Here is a 6992-nt window from a genome sequence, read left to right as displayed (position 1 = left end):
GCTCATGCCTGTAATCCCAGCACTTTGGGAGGCCAAGGTGGGCAGATCACTTGAGGCCAGGAGTTAGAGACCAGCCTGGTCAACATGGTAAAACCCCATCTCTACTAAAAGCACAAAAATTAGCATGGCATGGTGGCACGCGCCTATAATCCCAGCTACTCAGGAGGTTGAGGCACGAGAATCACTTGAACCCGGAAGGGTAGTCGGAGGTTGTAGTGAGCTGAGATCACACCACTGCACTCTAGCTCTCCAGCCTGGGCCACAGAGTGAGACTCCATCTCAAAAAAAAGATAGGCTGGCTCTGGACTCACTGGCCTATGGGTTAGCCCTGCTTCACACACACACACGCAAAGAAATGTACTCACTTAGGAGTTTGTGGAACACACACAAAGCTTTACATTATCTCTATAGCCAAAGTGACGGAATCATTTTGAAACGATTCTTCTTGTATCTCGTACGAAGACCTTTAATTCTTTATATCTCATCAACTTTAGGCCCTCAAACTGACTCTCTTTCTTTAGTTTTCAATCCTTTGTGAAAGCTCACTTCTTTTGAAAACTCTTCTGTAGTACTGAGCGAGGGAAACCCTCTCCAAAAGAATGGCTTCCTTATTCAGAATGTGAAGGAAAAGATAAAGTAAAAAGCAGAAAAATGTAGGTTTTCAAAAATATCCATGAGTTACTTCACGTATTTTATTCAACATTTGTTGGTTTCAAAAAAAAAAAATTTTGTTTTTTACTCTGTCACCCAGGCTGGGGTACGATGGCACGATCTTGGCTCACTGAACCTCTGCCTCCCGGGTTCAGAGGATTCTTGTGTCTCAGGCTCCTGACTAGCTGGGATTACAGGTGAGTGCCACCATGCCTGGCTAATTTTTTTGTATTTTTAGTAGCAACAGAGTTTCACTACGTTGGCCAGGCTGGTCTAGAACTCCTGGCCTCGAGTGATCGGCCTGCCTTGGCCTCCCAAAGTGCCGTTACAGGTGTGAGCCACCACGCCTGGCCATCATAAATCTTATTGATAGACTGATTTCTCTCACACATTTGACAATCAAATTTTTTTAAAAAGTATGTGACAAACTTTGAAAAAAAAAAAAAAAACCATGTAAATACTAGGTGTATTCATCTCTCGCTGCATAAGAAAGTGCCGCATACCTGGGCAGGGTGGCTGGTGCCTATAATCCCAGCTACTCTGGCGGACAAAGTTGGAGGATCAGTTGGGACCAGGAGTTCAAGATCAGCCTGAGAAACATAGCAAGATACCTCTGTCTCTTAAAAAAAAAAAAAATTGAAAAACTTAGCTGGGCATGGTGACAGGCACCTGTAGTCCTAACTACTCAGGGGGCTGAGGCAAGAGGACTGCTTGAGGACAGGAGTCTGAGACCAGCCTAGCAACACAGTGAGACCCCCATCTCTATCAAAAAGTTAAAAAGTAGCCAGGCGTGGTGGTGCACGCCCATAAACTACGCAGGAGGCTGAGGTAAAAGGATTACTTGAGCCCAGGCATTGGAGGCTGTAGTGGCCTATGATTGCGCCACTTCACTCCAGCCTGGGCAACAGAGAGAGACCCTGTCTCAAAAAGAGAAAGAAAGAAAGAAAGAAAGAAAGAAAGAAAGAAAGAAAGAAAGAGAGAGAGAGAGAGAGAGAGAGAGAGAGAGAGAGAGAGAGAGAGAGAAAGAAAGAAAGAAAGAAAGAAAGAAAGAAAGAAAGAAAGAAAGAAAGAAAGAAAGAAAGAAGTATCACCAATTTAGCAGCTGAAAATGACACTCATAATACTCATAATATTAGCTCATAGTTCTGTAGGTCCAGACAGGCTCAGCTGGGTCCTAGGCACAGATTACCCAAAGGCGAAAGTCAAGGTGTTGGCTGGGGTTAGTTGTTATCTGGAGCCTGGGGAAGAATCCATTCCAAGTTCAGCCTGGTTTTGGTAGAATTTGAGTTCTTGCAATTGATGTGCCGAAGTGCCTTTTTTGCTTGGTAGCTGTCGGTAAGGGCTGTTCTTGGTTCCTCAAAGTTGCCTACATTTCTTCTCAGCAGCCTTTGCCATCTTCAAAGTCAGCCATGGAGCATGGAGTCCTTCTCACTTTCTGAGTCTCTGTGATTTCCTCTTCGGTCTTCGTTTCTGCCCCCTTCTTCTATCAGCCAGGGCAAATTCTCTGCTTTTCAAGGTCCATTCGCTTAGAGCAGGCCCACTGGAAAACCTTCCTCTCTTAAGGTAAACTGTGTCCTGTAGACCTGTATATAAGAATGTAATCATGGGAGTGGTAGCTTTCCAGATCCAAAGCCTCCAGAGGTTAGGCTATGAAGTCTTGGGGGGCTATTTTTAGAATTCTGCCTGCCACATTAAGGCGTCAGTAAATAAAAGTACAGAATTTCCAGTTAAATATGAATTTCAAGAAAACAACAATCAATTTTTTTTAGCCTGAGTATATCTCACGCAATATTTGTGACATACGTAAACATTTTTGCTGTTTACCTGAAATTCAAATTTAATTGCACATTCTATATTTTTACCTGACAACTCGAATAAATATAATCCACTATTATCACACTTTCTTTGCTTTAGCATGCCAGAAATGCTAATTTCCACATTTGCAGAGACAATCATTTAATAATGTTACATGATCTAATGAATTCACTTTCATACAGAAACTACTTGTTTATATCTACTAATTCTAAATTATTATTATTATTATTGAGATAAAGTCTCACTCTGTTGCCTAGGCTGGAGTGCAGTGGCATGATCTTGACTCATTGCATCCTGCCTCCCAGGTTCAAGTGATTCTCCTGCCTCAGCCTCCTGAGTAGCTGGGATTACAGGCATGTGCCACCACGTCCGGCTAATTTTTGCATTTTTAGTAGAGACAGAGTTTCATCATGTTGGTCAGGCTGGTCTCGAACTCCTGACCTCGTGATCTATCCACCTCGGCCTCCCAAAGTGCTGGGATTACAGGCATGAGCCACTGCGCCTGGCCAAAATTATTATATTTAAATGTAAAGGGAAGAAAATTGAACACTTTTGAATGCCCACTAAGTACCAAGCACCAAACTAGGCATGTAAAGAAGGGAAAGAAAAGGAGAGAGAGAGAGAACATGAATTATGGGCAAGTAGTCTACATTTTTTTTTTTAGACAGAGTTTTGCTCTTGTAGCCCAGGCTGGAGTGCAATGGCGCGATCTCGATTCACTGCAACTCTGCCTCCTGGGTTCAAGCAATTCTCCTGCCTCAGCCTCCTGAGTAGCTGGGATTACAAGCATGTGCCACCACGCCCGGCTAATTTTGTATTTTTAGTAGAGACAGGGTTTCTCCATGTTGGTCAGGTTGATCTTGAACTCTCGACCTCAGGAGATCCAACCACCTCGGCCTCCCAAAGTGCTGGGATTATAGGCATGAGCCACTGCACCTGGCCTAAATATTCTACTTTTTTCCTCACAATAGAACGAGCACATAAAAAGTGTATCAGTCAGATACTCTATCTCCATTTCAAAAACTGTTTTAATCACGTCTTCTTTTTTTTAGTTTTTATTTTTTGTGTAGATGGGACCTCACTGTGTTGCCCAGGCTGGTCTCGAACTACTGGCCTCAAGCGATCGTTTTTTGTATGTTTGATGCTCTGATATCTTGGGTCCTTACTGACCCTGGAAAGAGGCCTCCTCTCAGGGCTAGCAAATTCCTAGAGGTAGGCAACAATTTGCCTTTCAGCATACCTCACACGTGCAAACCAACCAAGCCAGAGCCCAGACTCCCAGCCACCTCCTTCCTCGGGCTCTCTCAAGGCTCTCACACTCAGGGCCATTATCCATCATGTGTCCTGTTTACCTCAGGACCAGTTACCAAAATGAGGGGCATCACCCCCAACCCCAAGGCCCACTGAAATTATTCAGACCAGCTGGCCCTGAACCTGCTCAGCCTACTTCCCCTGCCCAGCCTGTTCCTTCCTGCAGAGCCACAGTAAACTCTCTTGCCCCTGTTTGCCCCCCTGGTCCCTCTGTGTCCCAACAGACCCCAGTGCTTCCCCATGTGGCCCTGTGCGGCCTGCTGTGACCCCTGTTTCCAGGGATCTGTGAGTACAAATAACTTCTTCCCTCATGACAGTCGTTTCCACATCTGCGTGCCTTACCATACCTGATTCAGACACATTTCAGGTATCCCTGAAACACCTTTAATGAAATACCTACTTTCTGCATATGGCTTTGAAAATCACTGGGCAGTAGGAGGGATTGCGAACACAAGGATAAGTAAGACTCAAGCTTGCCTGTCAGATTTTTCAGCATTCTGGTCAGAGGGTGTACTTCTGCCCACGTATAGCCCCAGGAAGTAAACGGTTTAGGTGGGGAGAGAGAAGTGCGGAGGTTGTATATTTCATGCTGTATGTTTCCAGGAGGAAACCTGGGTCCGTGAAGCAATGCCTTGATATTATCCTCCTGCCTCATCACTTCCTTCTCACCTAGAAGCTGGAGACTGGACATCAGGCCTTCTGGAACATTGTCAAGTCTTCGCAACAGCAGGTGTCAGGGTTTTTTTCTCTAGAACCCACGGGAGAGGAATACAATAGTACATAGCAACTGTGTGCACATATACAAATACATAATCATATAAAAATAGGAAACAAAAGCTTCCACCACAAAATTTACCCTTACACATATTTTTTTTGAGACAGTCTCCCTCTGTTGCCCAGGCTGGAGTGCAGTGGTGCAATCTCTGCTCACTGCAACCTCTGCCTCCCGGTGATTTCTCCTCAAGTGATTCTCCTGCTTCAGCCTCCTGAGCAGCTGGGATTACAGGCACCCACCACCATGCCCAGTTAATTTTTGTATTTTTAATAGAGACAGGGTTTCACCATGTTGGCTAGGCTGGTCTTGAACTCCTGACCTCAGATGATCCACCTGCCTCGGCCTCCCAAAGTGCTGAGATTACAGGCATGAGCCACCACGTCCGGCCCCCTTACACACTTTGATATTTTCTCCTTGCTTATCCTTCCTTTTGTTCTATTTTGTCTGCTTTGTTATTTTTAATCTGGCTGGTCCTGATCCACCAAATTGATTTCATGATTTACTAAGGGGTCAGGGAATAGAGTTTGAAAAACATTGCTCTGAATATTGTAGATGAGAGAGAAATGGTGGCTGCAGTTTTCTCTCTGAGCTAATGAACAGATGAACAATCCCAATCAGGAAAACAAAATTTTCAGAGTTTGAGGCCCAGCTAGAAATTTTTCTATCCTTTACTCATTGCCTTCTTCCTTTACTAGCTCTCAAACAGAGCTACTGTTTTGAAGTTTTGTCCAAATGATAAGCTCCAGCCAGAATTTTCGTTTTAAGGTGGAATAAAAGTGTGTAGGACTTTTTAGACTGATGACCTGGGAGAGGTTTAGGGGATCGTGTATAGAAACTTTCAGGTTTTAACTATGTTTTGTAAAGTGTTTTGTAATGCTTTGTAAAGCATGTACCCACAACCTACCCGTAATGTAGGTTATGGGTACATGCTTACTAATTGTACTGTTCTCCATACTTTTTATATGTCAGAATTGTTTCATAATAATAAAAAGAGAATGGCAAAAATGGGAAAGAAATATAAAACACATTCATATGATAAGGATGAGCTAGGAAAGGGGATGCACCATCTGAAAAAGAATTTTAGGCTAGGCGCAGTGGCTCACGCCCGTAATCCCAGCACTTTGAGAGGCCGAGGGGGGCGGATCACCTGAGGTCAGGAGTTTGAGAACAGCCTGATCAACATGGTGAAACCCCTTCTCTAACAAAAATAGAAAAAAATTAGCCAGGTGTGGTGGTGGGTGCCGTTAATCCCAGGTACTCAGGAGACTGAGGCAGGAGAACCGCTTGAACCCAGGAGACAGAGGTTGTAGTGAGCTGAGATCACTACACTCTAGCCTGGGTGACAGAGTGAGACTCTGTCTCAAAAAAAGAAAAGAAAAGAAAAGAAAAGAAAGAAAGAATTTTATGGGTAGGCATGGTGGCTTCCACCTCTAATCCCAGCACTTCAGGAGACTGAAGTGGGAGGACCGCTTGAGCACAGGAGTTCATTCAAGACCAGCTTGGGCAATCAGTGAGGCCTTATCTTTAGAAAAAAAAAATTGTTTTAATTAGCCAGTTGTGGTGGTGCATTCCTGTAGTCCCAGCTACTTGGGAGGCTGAGGTGGGAGGATTGCTTGAGCATGGGAAGTGGAGGTTGCCATCAGCTGAGATTGTGCCATTTTACTCCAGCCTGGGAGACAGAGTGAGACCCTGTCTCAAAAAAAAAATTATTAATTAATTATTTATTTGTTTTGTAATTTTAGATTCAGGGGGTACATGTGTAGGTTTATTACATGAATCTATAGCTTGATGTTGAAGTTTGTGCTTCTAATGATCCAGTCTACCAAGTAGTAAATATAGTACCTGATAGGTGGTTCACAAAAGAATTTTATATATGACATACCAAGTTGAAAAGTTAAGACCCAAACTCCAGTTGGTAGGTGGGAACCAAAACTAATTCTTAGTTACTTTTCCCATGTTCATTCCCATCCTCCTCCAAGATGTATACTAATGATAATAGCTAACATTTATTGAGTACATATTATATCTCAGACTACACAACTAGTGTCACCTACATCTTTTCACTTAATCCTCACAATAACCTTCAGGAGAAGACTCTGTTACTATCCTTACTTCAGAGATAAGGAAAATAGTATTAGGATGGCTAGGTAACTTGCAAAAAGTTATATACCTAGTAAGAACAGGCAGAGCCAGAAATCAAAATCAAACTCCTGTAACCTCCAAAATCTACTGCCTCACAAAAGACAATGAAGAAAGAAGTGTGTGTTAGTCCATTTTCACGTGGCTGATACAGGCATACCCGAGACTGGGTAATTTATAAAGAAAAAGAGGTTTAATGGACTCACAGTTCCACATGGCCAGGGAGGCCTCACAGTCATGGCGGAAGGCAAAGGCACATCTTACATGGTGGCAGACAAGAGAGAATGAGAGCCAACTGAAA

The sequence above is a fragment of the Chlorocebus sabaeus genome, chromosome 25 (genome assembly GCF_047675955.1).
Source record: "Chlorocebus sabaeus isolate Y175 chromosome 25, mChlSab1.0.hap1, whole genome shotgun sequence".
Classification (NCBI taxonomy): domain Eukaryota; kingdom Metazoa; phylum Chordata; class Mammalia; order Primates; family Cercopithecidae; genus Chlorocebus; species Chlorocebus sabaeus.
This window is presented reverse-complemented; position numbering follows the sequence as displayed.